The following is a 17886-nucleotide window of genomic DNA, read 5'->3' on the forward strand; positions in this document are numbered from 1 at the left end:
TGTGTGTACACGTGTGTGTGCTTCACAGATGGCAATGCGAGGGGAGGGGTAGTTGGAAGGGGTGATGGAGCGAGCTGTCTGAGGCTCCGGCAGCTCTCGTGTCTCTCAGGCAAGGCTGTCTGTCTGCGGGCATCTGCACTGGCAGCCCCCCCCTTCCACCAACACCACCATGCCTACTCCCCCCCCCCCCCCCTTTCCCCCATCCACCGTCGCCATGGCCGCCTCACCATCCAGCGCCGCAGCTTGGCAACAACCCACAGTGCGGAGCAGCCCCTGAAAGATGATTCCCCTTGACCTCAGATGTGTCACTTCACTGCCAAGCTTCTCCGGTTGCCCCAGCGGATGATTATTTTGATAGATGATTGGAGTGAATTATACATCTTGAGTTACTGCAGGAGCAGAGCAGGCTGTGACTGAGGCTAAAAGTTGCTTAGTACGTGTGAGTTCATGTGCAACTGCAACTGTGTTTGCGTACACGGATGCACTTGTGCTGCGTCGGCCTGTTGCTTGGAGAGTGATGGTCTTTGATTCAGAGCTGGTCTCAGGGTTTGTGTTGGGTTACGAAACTTTGAAGATGATTAGATGAGTTGCGTTTGTTGTGTACCCTGTAAGATTGCTTCGGACTTTCTGCTGCTGGCTTATTGATCACAGTGTAGCAAGTGGCAACGTTATATTTAACGACGGGACTCCTCAGAAAGATCAAGATGCTTTTTTTTTTTTTTTTGAACTTATGGTTTTAAGTGTCTCTCACATTTTCTTATCCATTTGCTCTTTTTCTGATTTGCCAGATGCAAAATAATCTCCTTGGTGTGGAATTTTAATAGAATCGTAATCCTTGGTGTTTTTTTTTTTTTGTAATTTGAATTCAACAGTTATACCAGAGCTCACTGTAGTTTGTCCTCTTTGTCTTCAGGTGGTACTTGGCACAGAGACAAGAGAGAACTTGACTCTGACCAACGATACAGGAGTTGTCCTTTTTTAATTTCAACTGATAGAGAGTAGCTTTCCATTCTAACTGGATGTTTGAATATAAAACATAGTGTACACCACTAATGCATACGTGCATCCACACGCACAGTAATTTATGCAACCATTCTCTTTGAGTAACACAGTTCTGATTGGCTTAGACACAGCAGGCACCGTTGACACATCTGTTCCTGAGAAATTAATGGAGGTTTGGGCTCTGGAGGTGTTGGTATGCACTGATTAGCACAAGGCTGTCTTTACCCAACCACCGGGTTTCCCACTGGGCTTCCATAAACTGTTTACTAAGGAGTCTGTTGCCATGGTTTTTAGCCATGTTCCAATCAGTCTTTTTTTTGACCATTCAGCTTTCTTTATTCCTCAAAAAAGCCCATGCCTTCTGCATCAACCAACTGTTGTTCCTGTCAGACCAATTGTTCTAAATCATGTATATACTGAATTTCATTAATCTGCAGGATAGGGGGCTTGGATGATTGGATGAGGTTTGGAGAGAGTCTTTGCAAGCTGACACCTTTGGCTCATGGATGAGTTTGAAACGGGGGCTTTGATGGGAGAAAGAGGTCACTATCATAATGACCTAATAACATCAGGTTTTGTGCGTGCGCTGCAGTTCTAGTTAGAAACACATGCTTGCCATACTTTTTGATCTCCCTTGAAAACGCCAATTTGGGGGCAAGATACGATAAAAGTGAGATAAGATATGACAAAAATTGTCTTTCCTCTGATGCTGCGTGTCCTTTTGCCTTCACCCTTTCAATTTCCCGCCTCTCTCTGTGTCCCTTTTCCTATTTGCTCTGCTTTAATAATGAGGAAAAAGTCTTTCATAGATCGAACAAAGCTAGAGTAGCACAAACGTGAAGCAGCCCCCGGAGGTCAGGTCGCACCTGTGAAGTAGACTGGTGCTCAGTGTGTTAGGAAGGTCAGGGGTTTGACTTCATATAGGCTGTAGGCTGCGTCTCTAGTGTTTAATAGTCTTGTAAGCTGTTTATTTCGACCCTTTGCACCTCTCTTAACAGGAAGCCGTATCCCTCAATTGGATTACAGCTAATTAAACACTACGCACGTGTAGAGTCAACAGATAGGGGTGTCGTGCAGCCCTGTCGTCTGCACTCCTCCACAGGAGCAAAGTTACAGCTGTACATGGAGTTGTTCCTTTAACTGAAAACATCTTGCTTGAGTGTTTTGAATTTGTACATTTACCTTTTACTTGAAATCTCTCCACCAAGGAAGTTATATCTTCATTTGTCATATTTTTCTGTTTTTTTTAGCCGTACAGAACTTAACTTGGACACATTTTTTTTTCCAAATCTCACTGTCTATCGAGAGGGAATAAAATAGTGTGAAAGGAGTACTTTAACTTGAGTAAGTTGCTTCCAGTCTTGATGCTGTGCTTAGTTTATTGACTTCCCAATTTAGTTCCATAGTCAATGCACAGACATGAGAGCGAGGTCAATCTTCTAGCTCTTGGCAAGAAAGTGAACAGGTTGATAGGTTAAATAGGTAAGTGGTTGCAGTACAACCATTCTACTCTGTGAACTCCTCCTGACCGAGCATCTACTTTCGGTCCTTGCATTAACAAGTTATTTCAGTGACCAGCTGACTCCAGGTATTTTCTTTTATCGGCCTGCCCAGCACCTACCGTCCAAACCAGCCCTTCATCGGCCAGTTTGTCAGCTCTGTGGAGACACAAGGTGACGTGTGACTGTTTGCGGAGTGTAAAGATAATCATTGGGCAATTACTGGCCACCAAAAGGCTACCATTAGTGAAGTGTTAACTTGCGATACCTGCTCGGTGTATGATGAGAGCTTGGAGGAGGAGAAGTCAGAGGAAAAACAAAATTTGAATTGCACCATGCAAATACAATTAATGGCATAAAGTCCATTGGTCTCTGTGGGGTGTTTATTTAAATGCATCACTGACGGTTGTATTCATGTGCTGAATGAGAGCAGCTGTAGAAGTATGCGTGAACTGTGGCGCCAGCTGTTGCACTGCTTTGACCTGCTGTTTGTCTTGCATTTGGGTCTTCAAAATGTGCAAGGTCAAATGCAGTGTTTGAAATCCGAGACCCCCTGATGGACACTTGAGACCCCCTGGAAGCCTCAACTGCAAAATTTCGTGGGGTCTCTGGGGAAAAAAAATCTTTAAAAAAGGATTCGTCACTTGCACTAAAATGTCAAACAACTTTAAAATGTACAGCAGTATTCATTATTCAAATTACAAAGCACTGTAGCTCTATGTGGGGGACCCCCTATTGCCACCGAATGTTTTGCACACTGTTCAAATGCATTAATTAAAGTAATAATCCCAAAGATTTTCATTTAAATATATGGCTGTTGAATCACAAATTAGCAAATTAGCACAAAGCTGAATTTGCAGTATTACGAGCTGGGTGGCTGTGGCGATGTTCCCAGGAAAAATCTCAAGCGGCAATCAAAACACACGCCTGCAATTACCCCTCTTCACCATCGGTGCCGCCAAAGAGAACAAAACTGAGATCTTAGAGATTGTAACTATGCAGAGTTTATTGCCTCTATGAAATACATTTTCTACTTGCGTACAGGGTTTTGCTGTGGAAGCCTCATTGCTCTACCAGCTTTCCCTCAGCAACCTTGCTCTCTTTTGATTTCCAATAACATCCCCGTTTCATTATTAGGTCAGCTGAATCGTGTTCACTGTTTCAACTTCTTCCATATTGGAAAGGAAGAAAATAAAACGACAGGTAAGAGGTGAAATGGTGGACTTCATCTACACGTTTTCCATAGTAACAGTCAGCTGCCACTCCTTATTCGTTGCCCTCCTAGTTGTTGTTGCTGCTGCTGCTGCTGTTGTTGTTGTTATTATTACTGGTTTGAATGCTCTAGTAAATATGTCAATTTTGCCTGCCTGGATGGAAGTGAGTGACAATGATCACTGAGGGAAAGCACTGCATACAAGAACTTCAATGATGCTGGAAGCTTAAAGAGTCCTATCATCCTTACCAAAACCCCTCCAATGGATTCATGACTTGTCTAGAAACACACACTCACACACACACACTCACACACACGCACGCACACAGACAAAGCCTTTGAAAGACTCAAGAGAGTTGTTTTCTTTTTTAAGTCTCTAAACCTTTTTATTTTCATCGCTGTTTCAGTATAGTACTCGTGTGTGTGTGTGTGTGTGTGTGTGTGTGTGTGTGTGTGTGTGTGTGTGTGTGTGTGTGTGTGTGTGTGTGTGTGTGTGTGTGTGTGTGTGTGTGTGTGTGTGTGTGTGTGTGTGTGTGAGTGAGTGAGTGAGTGAGAGAGGGAGTGTGTATTCTACAATCAAAGGTATCTATTTTATGTTACTACTGCCCTACATATCGTAGCCGAGGTGCAGACCCATCAAGGGGAATGTTTTAATTAACAATGCTGCCATTCTCGCTGACACCTCTATCTCTGGCAATATCTCTTCAACTTGCAGCATCCTCAACTCAAAAGCATCCGTTCAACAGGGAATGCACAAAAACACACACAGGGTTATGTGTGTTCTTTGCAGCGAGGAATATCCCGAGCACTGATCTAGACAGGAGTCATTTTGCTGCAAATAGGACAGTAAGAGGGGGGGGGGGGGGGGAGAGAAATGCAGGCAGGCAGGTTGCCACGAAGGGGAAATACACACAGATGGCTTGACAGACTGACAGAGGATGAGGGAAAAAGTAGAATAACGAACAGACAGACACAAAGACACATACGTACAGGATGTGTAGGGTGTGTGTACAGATACCTGCACACGTGTGAGCACATCTGTGTGTTGTGGTGAATCCATGCAGGATTTTGCATTCACATGTATACACTTAAAGATTAAACCTGTATGAACACTATTGTTTTTATTTATTTATTAGATCTCTGCCCTCCAGATCTGCAATAATATGTTTTTTTCTTAAACAAGCTTCTCTGAATTAATTTGTCGTTTGACGAGCAAAGTACCCCACTACTTTGCGATGGCTTTTCTCTGGTTTATATCATCGTGCTTTGAATATGTTGGTGTTATGACTGTCGATGAGACCAAACAAGACATTTGAAAAAGTCACCCTGGACTCTGGGAAATGAATGGGAGTTTTCCACATTTTGTATAATTGTATAAACTATATTATTAATCAATGATGCTCGAATAACATTTCTTTTTTATCAACATAATGAGTAATTTCTTCACAATATCTGCCTCTGGCAAGTAAAGCACGATTAACATATTTTATGCACTCACATGTGTCGTGCAAGATCGTGGTCTCAGTTAAATATCGAAAAGGTTTACAGTGACTTGAAGCAGGAGACAGGTCTTGTCTACGTTGTTGTAACTCACGACTGGAACTACAATCTTTCCTTACCTGGAACCAGAGTCCTTTTGTTGCCTAAACGTAACAATATGCAGGAGTCAGGATGCCAACCCTGGTCTCTTGAGTCAAGAACGTAGCTTTTATTTCACTGGAAATCACATCACAACTGAACATGACAGCAGTTACGTTTCCCTCAAAATCATATTTGGCAAAACAAACAAGTAATATGTAAATGTAATTTTTTTTAGAAGACACAGTTGCTCTACGATACCATAACAACCGAGCAAACTTTTATCCAATGATGAAATCCACGAGCTGTGGAGACAGCTTTTTGTTGAATTCCATACTATACACATCCAAAAATGGAGCTAAATCTAAGATCATTTCATTTTTCAGGATTGGTGATCTAAATGCTGTTTAGAGGGCCTTCATGAGGGAGACATCTTTAATAATGTTTGGCATGAATTTAAACATATTGGCATAAAACATCAACGTTCAGCAGCTTCAATAGAAAAAGCACTGGTATTAGGTACATCTACACGCAGGCAGGCGCCTGCTTGTGGTGGCTGATGTTCTGTCGGGTGGGGGGATGCTGCACTGGACCCTGCTGCGTCTTTTGTCGCCCCTGCTAATTGAGTGATCCTGGTGACCCTGTCGTCGCTGCCTGGTAACACGTCAGCAGGAGCTTTAAGTCATAAATGGATGTCTGGCTCCATGAAAGGTGGCGGTTGTGGGATGTACTGGTACATTGATTGATGAAATGATGGAAGGATGGATAATAGACGGAGGGCGGATGCTCTGGCTGTACCACCGTCAGGAAGCGAGGTTAAGTGCAGTTCAGTGGCTCAGCATTGAAGCTGTGAACGTTTCTGCTTTGTCTCTTTGCACGCCGACGGAGCTAGAATTGATTGAAATCACAGTGCTTTAAGGCACATTGAATTAAAAACACTGGATTGCTGGCCTGAGACTTCATGAAAAGTGTGGGTGGATGCATACAAGAAATGGAGGGAGAATTAAACAGTTTAATGCCCCTCAAGGCATTTTCACTGCTGCAGGTATGCAGGCGTGATGAAGAGGATGGAGAGGATGGAGGGATGGAGGGACCGTTGGACTGTTTCTGAATTAGTATGCTATGAACATATGAGAATAACACTTGACAGATGCTCACAGGGTGATATCATGCCCCATCTTATGATTTTTCATTAAGTATGCTGTAACAGCTGCACTTGTACATCTCACTCAGTGGCGACAGTCGTAGCATGCCAAGTCTTCAAAAAAAAAAGGAAAGAAATCACTCATATTTCAATGCATGCCTTTGGAATCTCTTTCAGTGAACATGTGACACTTTGCAGATAAGTGTTTTTGTGTTAACAAAATGGAAATCTTAATTTTGCTAAGCTAATTATAGCTTGTAGCCTGTTGCCAAGCAACCTAATGACAGGAGACAGCGGGGAGTCAAGAATCTAACCTTTGGCTCGATGGAGCCAAGAGGTGATTTGGATTTCCTTCATATTACTTTCTATTGATGCACTGTGTCCTGACTGTGGCTATATTTCACTTTGGAGTTCACATCCTCTAAAGTATGCTTTAAAGTAACTGTGTGTTTTATATAATAAGGAGGAAAAACTGTTTAAACTCCAGTCAGAAAATTGAAAGCATTTAATCAGTGTCAGGCAGCTTTAACAGGGTGCTGTTATGAAAATGACAGCCCTTTATATATGGAGGTGCATGAGTCATTCTGTGCTGTAGAAATGTCTATTTAGTTTTTTAACGTTATCAGGGGCTTTATATATATATATATATATATATATATATATATATATATATATATATATATATATATATATACTCACTCACAGGGCATAAAACACTTGGTTAGTCAGAGAATTGATATCATTATTCTTAATGCAAAAGGAAAGAGGACTAATGAGCGGAGTTATGAGAACTGGTCGTACTGTTAGATTACATTCTTGAGCACTACCATATACAAAAGTAGCCACCGTACAAGATTCATTACCTTGACTCTGTGCTGGATTAATTCTATATATTTAGAAATCCTCTCCTTCGAAGGGCTGCAGCTGTAATACACGAATAATGTATTTACGGACCTCTGTTACAGCTCCATAACTATTGATGTTTGGATCTACATCTAATGCACACATTTACTTTCCATCTGAGATCCCCCAAAGACAAGGTCTGTATGCTCTGAAAATTTCTTTGTGGGTGTCTGATTTTTTTCCTCCTATCAAGGGGGAGTATTGAAGGGGGGGGGGGTCCGAGGCTCAGCGCCAAAATAGTTTTGAAGTATCTGTGAAAAGACTCCTCTTAATCCGTTTTATTTGCTCTGCTACCTCCGAACCATTTGTCCGAGCAGAGCTCCCAAACCCTCTTCTCCACCCAGCCATCTCAGGGATTTAGTGTGGTAGAGCAGAGGTGCTAGAGCCCACAGACAGTTAAAAAAAAGCCATCTGGCTGGGGTGGTGGGGGGAGGGGGGTGGGGTGGGGTGTTTGGGGCGGAGGAGTCGTGCTGGGCAATCAAAATGACGGACAGCAGCGAGAAGTGTTTTGCGGGCTCCCACGTACATGCAAAGTAGCCCGACTTGTGAGCTTTCACAGCTCCCTATGGTCTTCAGGTAAACACTGACCGGCCGAGGTATGCGTGGTCCCCCCCCCCCCACCCTCAGTGTGTGTGTGTGTGTGTGTGTGTGTGTGTGTGTGTTTTTGTTTGTGTATGATAATAATGTGTTTGTTGGCTTGCTTGTGAAAGGAAAGAGTGGACTGTCTTGTGTTTACGTCCATGTGAGTGGCTCATGTAATTGTGTGTTCTACAAGAAAGACTGCCAGGTTTACTTCTGTAGTTTTTCTTATTTTTTCGCCAGCGATAGTGTTTGCCAGTGGAAGGTGTTTGACCAGAGAAGTCGGAGTTAGCAGGTGAAATAAACAGCATCCATATTCCATGAACCATCAAAAAAAAAAAAAAATCCCTTCTTGGATTCGACACAGGCTCAGTTCTAAGGACACTGTGAAATGGGCGCACAATTGTTCCTCTTCGCTCTGAGCAAATATTATAATCCTATTCTCTTATGCTTTCCATCTTGCCCTCTCTCTCTAATGTTCACCCCGATGGCGGCCCCTTTCCCTGAGTGAAAACCCCTCCGAATGTGTGGAGGCTTCATTTTTCACTCTCCCTTTGGGGCTCTGTTGTCAGAGAGCAGCCCTTAGGAAGTCTTTATTTCTGCCAGGCAGGGCCTCTTGCGTTCCTCCACCCTCTCCCTCCGTTCTCATGGCTGTCCCCCCCACCTGCTGGGATCCTGATCCCAGCCGGGGCAGGGCTTCAGCGGGGGACAATTACTGCTGCTCCCCAGCTTTGATCATCTGACCACATGGAAGCATAACAGCTGACCACATGTTTCAACAGACAAGAAGAAGAAGAAGTAAAGAGAGAAAAGAGGAAGAGTTAGAATAGGGTGAGAAGAAGAAAAGAAACCCCCTTTTTCATTTAAGTTGAGCCCAAAGTTCCATTCTTCTTTGGCAGCTTTACGGAGAGTTGGCCAGAATGGTCAAATCTGTGTTTCAGACAGTTTCCTTTGATGGTGATTATTTATCTGGATCAGGGCAACCATACTTATTACAAACTATGTCTGGCTACGGCCTGCAATAAAGTTCCGTTTCAATTTGCCACTCTCTCTCTTTGGAGAGTGAGAGAGAGAGAGAGAGAGAAAGAAAGAGAGAAGCAATTTGAGGCCGCCCTTGTAAAAAGTGAGTGCTAAGTCTGCTGGTATTGTCGGCCAAATTGTCAGGACGCCAACTGGGTTCTGCTGTCGTGCTCTGAGCACTGTCTGGCGTTGAGCAGCCGAGGCCACATCCACACCACATATGATAAATAACAGGGGGAACAGGTACCAAGAGAGCAATGGTAGACATAAAGGTGAGAGCGGTGTGTTGTCAATCAGAAATCAAAAATAGATGCGGCTGCTTTCAGAATATCTGAACAAAATGCAGTCGATACTTATTGTTATTATTTTGTTGTATGCAAATGGGTACGTAAACAAACCGGGCGATGTTACATAGAAAGAGGTAAAGAAGAGTATTGGTATAGTATTTTATGTTGATAAAAGTCTTTTTTTTCTCTCTATGGAGGTAGAAGTCCGCCATGTTGGGGGATATCTACTCACAGGATCGTGGCCTTGAGGGTTAGATGTAAACTGACAAGTCTGAGGGAGAGGGGAGGGAGTTTGCTTTTGCTCTGATTGTCAGGGATGGCCTCTTGGAGTGTCCCAATTGAGGAGGAGATCACTTTACCACATTAAGGGCGCCTCAAAAGAACCTCTTCAACGGCACTTTGGCCCAGCCTGGAAGAACAGGGCTTGTTTTGACTGGTCTGCCACCTTTTATTGTCACCACTCTGCCGACCAACAGCTATACTGCCACTGAGGCTCTCTGAGCGACGCTCACGCAACATATGTGCGCGCACTTGTGCACAAACACATGCACGCACTGTGAGCAGGAAGTCAAATGTGCGCGTGGGCATATGCACGCCCATGTACATTTGTCCGTACAAACCCACACACGCATACAGATGAAAACCCCAGGGCATGCTGAAGAGATTGGAAAGATTGGAATCGGCTTTGATGATGGCACTGGTCAAATAAAGCATGTGAGCATCATAAATGTACTGTGTGTGTGTGTGTGTGTGTGTGTGTGAGAACGAGAGGCAGATAATCTTATCTATGTGAGGAACAAAATAATTTTATCATCAAAAAACTGCTGGACAAATTTTGAGTAACTTAAAGTATTCAGATTCATTCTTAATAGTACTAATACTAGCAGAATTAAACGTTATATGTAAAAAAATTGTTTGCGTTTAACGACCTTTTAATTAGCGGTAGCTATGCTCCATGCATTAATGCAAGAAAAAAAATAAGTCAGTGGCATGAAAACTGTTCTGGTTGGAACACACACACACGCGCGCACACACACACACACACACACACACACACACACACACACACACACACACACAAATCCACCGATTTTTCTCAGAAGCACTTTGTGTCTGTCTGAATGAGGAAAATCACTTAATTAAATGCTTGTCTATTAAATTGAAAAGACAATTGGGATGAATAATTTCAATTATTGCTGTAATTAATATAACATGTCAGAAATAATTGAAAACATTGTATGCATGTATGTAATGAATTTTTAATTACCATTTAATACACCATTATTGATTTAAGGCAATTTATTTTTTTTATTTTATGATCTGCTAATAAAAGACAAGATTGAAAAATCTGGTGTACATTCTTAAAGAGGAAATAAACTTGTTTTTCTAATCAAAGAAGAAAAACAAACTAAAACTAAAGTTAGTTTTTCCCCAAGGACGGGGGGGGGGGGGGCACTTTATGATGTGGCCTCGGCCATTTGTGTATCCTGCCTTACTTCATAATCTTTTTTTATCCGGCAGTTAAAAATAATTAACAAGTCATGCTTTTTTGTCGTCCACCATTTTAGGTCCTCGCTCCAGCAATGAAAGGCCTTTCCATCAACATGGTCGCGTAATAGTGTCAGGATGCATTTTAAAGTGCAGTAATTCAGCGGTTTACACGGCCTCATAAAATACCGACATGCCCCGATAATGAGAAGCATGAATGGAAACTTGGAGTTCCCTGTGGCCCCTGTGTGTGTGTGTGTGTGTGTGGGTGTGTGTGTGTGTGTGTGTGTTTTGAGAGAGCAGGGAGACGCAGATAGAAGGAAGAAAGGAAGCAAGAAAGAAAGGAGATTATTCAAGCCACATGGCTGCTCTCAAGTATACTTCTTTATGGCAAAACAAACGAGAGCTGTAGTCTTTAGATAGCCGTATGCGCTCCCAAACTGCAGATAGTCTGAGACTGGTATGCAGGTTCAGAGTGGCAGGATTGGGACTGAGGCGTCCCACAGTTTCCTGCTCTCTGAGTGATGTGATATATGGACAAACGGCAAAGGTCACAGACAGCTCGAGCACATAACTCATCATCTTTCAGCCTGCTCTGACACTCTTTACGGTGTCTTGACTTACTGGCAGGCAGGCAGGCTGTGTGTGCGCACTGGTGTGTGCATGTATGTACTGTACATGGATAAATGTAACTACATCTGAATAAGCACAAGCAGTGGGTTTACCGAGGCTGTGTGTGTGTGTGTGTGTGTGTGTGTGTGTGTGTGTGTGTGTTTGTGTGCGCCTAAACGCTTGTCTTACACGTCTCCCTCCACCAGGTGATCGGTGTCATCTTGCAGGATGCGTCTTAATCGTGCAGTCCCAGCGTCTTGCTGTCGGGGAATAAATCATGATGCAGCATGGAGGTGGTGGCAGGCAGCGTGAGTCAGAGAAGCAGTCTGCTTGACTTCACACTCGCTGGGGATCTGGTAACTCAGCAGGTAGTCCGAGTACAGATTGAAACTAACTCTGCCTTTCTCCGCTCAACATACCCCGAGAGCTCTAGTCAAGAGCACGACTGTTCTTTTACTGTAGAATAAATTGCACTATTTTTTTTCTTTTTTTATTAATGTGTTCAGTTGGGGCTAAGTTCAGGGTTGTTCAGCTCCTAGTCATTTTGTGTGTGTGTGTGTGTGTGTGTGTGTGTGTGTGTGTGTGTGTGTGTGTGTGTGTGTGTGTGTGTGTGTCAAAGAATGGATGTCATTCAGATTTTACTGGAAGAACCTGTGAGGCTGCAACCGAATGAGGAAAAGGAAATGCCTGTGTTTAAGTGATACTCGTTTAAAATATCAAGAAGGATAAATGAAGTCATGGCTGGGCCAGTGATTTGTTAGTCTCAGATGGTCACTGGGCATTAGTGAGTTAATTCCTGGAATCAGCCTACGACCTTTCAGCGAGGTTACCACCACAAGGGCTGTTTTTCATCTCCCTTGTGTTTTTGTTAGCACTAACAAGATTGACTTATAGCAGATTTGCACTACTGTGCATGTCGTAACCGCTGACTAACTAGCAGTTATTCATGCGTCGAGCAGCATAGTACTGGCACGAATGGGGATGTCTGATTTATATTAACAGCTCAGCAGTCACATCTGTGTTTACCAGGCAACAGCTTTGGACATGACTCAGCCAATCAAAACTATCTGTTTCCTTATATCTTCTATTGCTGAGGTAGTGTGTAAATCAGTATTTCTGTAAAGCAGGCAGTTGCTGGGGCCGGTGCCAATGAGTGTGTGAATTACACCCATGCATAAAGCTGTCCTTGTGTCCCGCTGGCCAAGAGCTACGGGGAAGCTGGAAATGATCGTAAATTAAGCAGCACTTGGCTGAGGAAATCATACAAAATCTGGGTTTAAATGGAACATTTGAAATGATTACCAGAGACCAGAAGAGGAGTTCCCATCGAGTGACGAAGGCCGACAGAGGTGGGGCACGGGAAATACAGTATACTAGACCACATAACAGACTGGTGGAAGACATGGCGGAGAGGTCAGATTTGGGATATGTCTCTAATAGTAACAGTAGTAGCCATAAACAGCTGTCCCAGCTGATGCCTGCCACGAGAGATGAATTATTCACTCACTTGTCAAATCAATAATGACCCGGTCTTTAGTGGCCTACTCTCACCATGCCCTGCTTATTGGTTTTGGGGGGAAGAGGACACATCATTTTGATATTCTAGGTTTGGATTCATTGTAGTGGACATGCGGCCCCTCGCTGAGGTAGTAAATTGGTTGTCATTTTAAGGATTGTTTCTTGGAAATTGGAACTTTGAATGGAGTGTTACAAAAAAAACCCATTGAAGCTGGATTTGAAGTGAGCACACATGATTAATATGGCAGTTTTGTTGAAATGGAATGGGGCACATGGAGGTGGGGGTGTCGCCGTGGCTTTTAAGGGCATGGGCATGTTTGGATGGCAAGGCCCACCCCCTGCCCCTCTGCTTCTGTTCATGTGTCACTCACTGTCTTCCAGCCTGTAATTTTCCATCTACTGTAACAGCCATGGGCACATCGCCACCCAGGGAACTTTTAAAATAAATAAAGAATTCATTAAATAATTAGTATCTCCACAACAATCTCTTTTGTTCTGTCAATCTCAGAGTGCTCAAAAGTCACCCTGAGAGATGGAGAGCGAGAGGGGGAGAGAGAGAGAGAGAGAAAAAAAAAGAGGGAGAGAGATAGAGAGAGGGAGAGAAATTAGTGGAAAAATCTATTAAAAAAAATTAAGAGCATTGAATTTTGTGAAATGCTTTTTACTTATCCGCCATTGATTACATCTAATTGGACCTCATTTCCTGAAGAAGAAAAAAATAGTGTGTGTGTTCATGTGAGTGTACTTGCATGCATGTTTGTGTGTGTGTGTGTGTGTGTGTGTGTGTGTGTGTGTGTGTGTGTGTGTGTGCGCGCGCCAGCTTGTGTGTTTGTGACATTTCCTAATGGTTGGGTGCATAGATGATAACCACTTGGCTTGGAGACAGACAGATATGAAAGGCTGTCACTCTGAGCAGAGACAGCTATAATGGCCCCATGAGTGTCTGTGTGTGCGTCTGTATGTATGTATGTGTGTGTGTGTACGTGTGTGTGTGTGTGTGTGTATTCATGAAAGAGTGATGATAGGGGCCCATACTTGGGGCCCGGCCATGCTTCCTAATCAAAACCCATCCGGACGCTGGGTGCTTGTGCATCACTGTGCTTGCTGCACGGTGTTTACATTGGGAGAGACGGAGCAGAACCACCTCTTTGTCCCCTTTAGAGATTTGACATTGCCCCCCCCCCCCCCCTGCCTGCCACCCTGCTCTATGTGAGGTTAGCAGCCTTGAACATCCTTGTAGTTATGAACTGCCTGCATAGAATAATGTAAACCTGTCATAGTAAAATGACTCTTGAAGTAACTTAATCACAACGATTCCTTTAATAACAGTTTCATAACAGTTTGATTTTCATATTATTTATCACATTATGTCGTATGTGAAATAAGAAGTCTGGCCATTAATACTTTTTAAGATTTCACAGTGATATGAGAAAACTTACAACACTTGAAATCGTCGGTGCCGATGCTGCAGGTGAATTGGTTACAAAAACTGCTGAAACTGCTTACTAATTATTAAATTGCTTAATGTGTCAAGAGGAACGGTCACCATATGGCAAACAGAGACAAACAGATAGGACAGAAAACACAAGCTGTACCCAACAGTTAGTTTCTAAAATAGATTAGATTCCAGTTGCAAATCCTGGCAAGCAGCTGAAAGTGGCCCACCATGTTTGCAATTGTGATTTAGTTCATTCAGAGTCAAAGACCTTATTTGTTTTTCCTGCCGTCTGGAAAAACTGGATGTTTGTTTGAATATAAATGTAGGTGTTAAACCAAGTGCAATCGTGTAATTGGTTTTACATCCGACAACTGAGATGTCATCCTTTTCCAAAACTTTCAAACTGCAGCGACTACAGATGATGTATCTTTATATATCAGCCCCAAAAAGGCACGACACCTCCCGAAGTGCTTCAACACCAAGTACCTTTAAATGCATAAAAAAAAAAGCTTCTCTACAGAAGAACAAAAGTACCCAAACATCCCAAAATACATCAACTTTTATGAAACTGCTAAAATGTCAGGACCATAAGTCATGTTCCTGCGCATCCATAACTGAGACGTTTACACACTGTATGTATTCTAGTTATGTTGGATGTCAAACATCACATTTCGGTGTATTTTCCCCAAAACTGATTTTGTTGAGTTTTGGAATGTTGCCCTTCAACAATTTTTGGGAAACCAAAAGCACTTGTCGCTCCTGTCTGTCACTGCTGTCTTTTATATTTTGTGTAAGGCACTGCATCGAGTCGACATTTCGGGGGAGGGGGGGGTGGTTCTGAAATTAATGGGGAATTAATGATTCCGTTATTCCCCCGCTGTGCGAGGAAGGGGGGGTTTGGGATTCTTTTTTTTTAAATCGCCCAACCCTCTAGAAACTGATTGGAGCAGAAAAAATACGCCCAGTCCCCTTCTGCCAGGCCTCACAATGGAGGCGCTGATTTTTTTGATGGGGTTCTATGCTACCAGGGGGCCAGCTGGAATTAGAAGTGGATTAATAATTTTAAACAAGGCTAAACCGCTTGGACTGTCTGTCTGTCTGCTCTTTCCAATGCTTAGCCAATGGGCCGTCTGCTCCCCGGCCACATCAAAACAATCTAAAAACACTATATCTTCCTAATGAAGAGGGTTTAGTTTAGTTCAGTTTACGGGCTTCAGGGTACATGACAACATGCGTAAACAGATTTCATGAGGTTCTGAACAAGCCAGGATTATCAGGAACATTTTTACATCTCCAGAACAACATCCTTAACAGAAGCATTACTTTGACTTTCCTATGAGTGTATGTTCTGGCTACATACACTACAAGTTTATCAACTTTTTTTATTGATTTTCCACAGTTTTTCTTCCTTTATGCTTTTGATTAAGCTAATCCTGTACCGGCTTTTAGCTTTTATTATTATTTTGCTGTTAGTTTGTTGTCACCCTGATCTACCTGATCCCTGCATTTCCAGCCCCGTTGACGCTGCTCCACACTGCTTTGTTAATAGATGTATGGAAAAAAAAAAAAAAATCACTGCTTGTGTCAGATGTGTGCTTTGATGTGAGACAAACTGTTGACTAAGTTGGTAGGAGTTGGTCCAGTGGCTGGAAAGCTAAGACCACCAGTACGGTGACCCCAGTCAGAGGAAAGATTAGGTTTAGCACCAGTGGGAGTGTTAAAAAAGGGATTTGGGGGGCTATTTGGAATGATCTAAAAGCAGACGAATTACAAACCGAATTTAGGTATAGTAAAGCCTGGCAAATCGGGCCCTGCTGGTGACATCTCTCTCAGAACAGAACCATGTCTCAATAATCCCCATGTAACGTGTGTGTGTATATGTGTGTGTGTGCATGTGTTACAAGGACGGACAGAGAAGGTTTGACAGAGTTTGAGAGTGCATCTCTGTAGTCGTAGTCATGTGTGACTGAGTGTCTTTGTAAGAAACGCTGGAGCAGAAACAGCCCTTATATTAATATATTATATTAATTCTTCCAACTGGTCCACCTTTGACAGAGTAGAGTGAGAGATGAGGGTCCTAAAGGGGCCCAAATAAGAGCCAGGGAATATGCTCACATATTTGCATTTTACAAACAGCATGTTGGATCTAAATCTAGTTACACAGATTTATCTGAACAGGACAAATGCACCTCCAGAAAGCCAAAGCACAGATCAAGACAGGAATAAAGGGAAAAAAACTGACTATAGCATAAATCTATACTCCCCCCTCCCCCCCTCCTCTTTTTGTTTTTAATTCGGTCATTATAGAAATGTTCTGTGAGTGTAGCAGGGACATTAGCCCCCTTCTGAGCTATTATCCTGGCTGTCTGGTGTTGCAATTTCACACTTCACTTCTTCCGACAAGCAGTAGAGACTCTGCATGCCCCAGATTTCACCTTATTTAGGTAATACAGAGAAATCATTCCCAAGACAAGGTAAATTAAACCAGGTCTGGGTCTGGCACACTGTTGCCAATTTCAACAGAATACCAACTGTATCACACAGTGAGGGGAGAGCGCGACCACATAAACTTGACTGTAAAACGCTTGAGATGAGGTTTTGCTCCACTTCATAAACTTGCAGATTTGAGTTATTTTACTACTGAAACGACACTGTTTTAAGATCAGCTCTCTGAAAAACTGTCAAGAAAAGTTCGTTCACTTATTTATTCATGTCAAAAAACGTTTTTTAAAGTGGTCTTGTTCTTTATCTCTTCTCAAGGTGTGAACTTGGTCGTTGAATGTTGAGCCGCAGTTCCCAAATGTCGCGTCTTATTATATCGCCCTTTTTTCCCCCACCACCGTCATTTCTAATGCATGAACGACGGCATATTAAATGTAAGTGACAGACAGGCGAGGTTCTACATTATTGATGCTCCGCAAAAATGAAAACAAACTGCCTGCGTGGTAACGTTTCTCAGTATTAAACTGTATCCTGACCCACACGCAGCTTGAGTTATAGCCCCTCGCCCTTTTGTTTTATTTACAAGAATCATTTTTCTAAATTACGTGTTTTCTTTATTTGGCTCTATTATTCATTAGAGAAAAAAAAGCATCGCGCTGAAACGATTCACTACAGAACAAAAAACACGAATGAGTCTGCTCTTACAAATTAAAGAGCTGATTATGGGTTTGATATTTTTTGTCCTGAGAAAGAGGTCGGCTGAATTTCGTTTCTTCCGAGGCGCCACGGTTATTAATTCAACTTCTTTAACAGTTCCTTTTAATTAGAGGGCTTCCCTCCCCGCTGCACCGGACATTGCTTAAAGAGTTCCCCTCCATAGAAACTGGCTCTGTTTTGATTGAACTCTGTTTCCTTGACTTCATTGCGCACAAACCTTTTCAAGGACAAGACAAGTGGGTCGGTAATAATTAGAAGTGCATGCGCACGTTTTCTTTTTCTGTTATTTTGGGGTTCGGCAAGAGGAAGGTTACTGCAGAGAATCGAGGCCTTGTAGGTTTCTTTTAACTTTGAATGCGCTACATCAAACCATTAAATGAACAAACAAAAACAATAAATAAGTTGAAGTCGGCAGGATTTTACAAACATCTGATAATATTAATAAT

Source organism: Anarhichas minor, unplaced genomic scaffold, assembly GCF_050575085.1.
Source record: "Anarhichas minor isolate MPS153535 unplaced genomic scaffold, ASM5057508v1 ptg000028l, whole genome shotgun sequence".
NCBI classification, from domain to species: Eukaryota; Metazoa; Chordata; class Actinopteri; order Perciformes; family Anarhichadidae; genus Anarhichas; species Anarhichas minor.